We start from the raw sequence: 1014 nt of genomic DNA, 5'->3' as shown, positions 1-1014 counted from the left end.
GATTTGTGCTCGGATGTTAGTGCTCAAAGGACAGGCTCTGTCTTCACAGCCCCACCATTAGTTCTAACCACTGAAGTAGATGATGGAATTTCAAGTTCTTCTTTCTTAGTGGATACTAGGAAACATTTTGTTTTTCCAGACCCAGCACATGGTGAGGTTTTATTGTGATGGTTTTGAACCCCAAATATACATTAGAAGCAAGAATCTATAGAAGTTTCCTTTCCCAAGCCTCATCAAGACCAAATAAATCAGAATATCCTGGGTAGGGCCCACACACCATAAAAGCATCCTAGTGATCTGTGGACCACAAAGATGAGAAGCATCACTGTGGAGCTTGCCAGGAGCCTCCGTCAGTCCATGTCACCCAACACCTGTGTTCTTAACCGCTGCTTATGTTGGGAGCATCTGTATATGCTTGTACATACATACATAACCAGACTTCCAGGGACAACTACTTTCTCAACACTCCTAAGTTTTATTGATTCTTCTTGTCTGTCTTTTAATTCTTCCTATGAAGAGGTGGAATTGGTTTTCTTATATTCAATTTGAAGTGGCCTGGATTCTCTTTTCCTGTTAGTTTTTTTTCAAAATGTAAATGATCTCATTTTGTGCTGTAATACTGTTTTGTTCTTTAACATTTTTCTTGACTTTTCTTGTTCTTTTTATTTTTTTCTTTAAGCAACTGTATCAGTTATTCCCATTTGGAATGCCCTACAGCTGTCCATGTCAGAGCTTATATGACTTCCACTCCACTGCTGAGTGGATGGTGCATAAGTGCATATCTGAATTGGACTTTTAGAAAACAGCAACAAAATGCACTTTAGCCAAACTCAAGTGAATAAACATATGTGCATTCATTTGGATATACCTGTTTCCTTTCCCAGGCCTCATCCAGACCAAATAAATCAGAATATTTATTTATTCTGTATGTTCCTTACAGAACACAAACACATGTATAGAGAAACTACTTAGTAACCAACTCAACTAAGAATTACATATATATATATATATATA

This window comes from Mastomys coucha, unplaced genomic scaffold (assembly GCF_008632895.1).
Source record: "Mastomys coucha isolate ucsf_1 unplaced genomic scaffold, UCSF_Mcou_1 pScaffold20, whole genome shotgun sequence".
Classification (NCBI taxonomy): domain Eukaryota; kingdom Metazoa; phylum Chordata; class Mammalia; order Rodentia; family Muridae; genus Mastomys; species Mastomys coucha.
The sequence above is the reverse complement of the archived record's forward strand: the minus strand, read 5'-3'. Positions refer to the sequence as shown.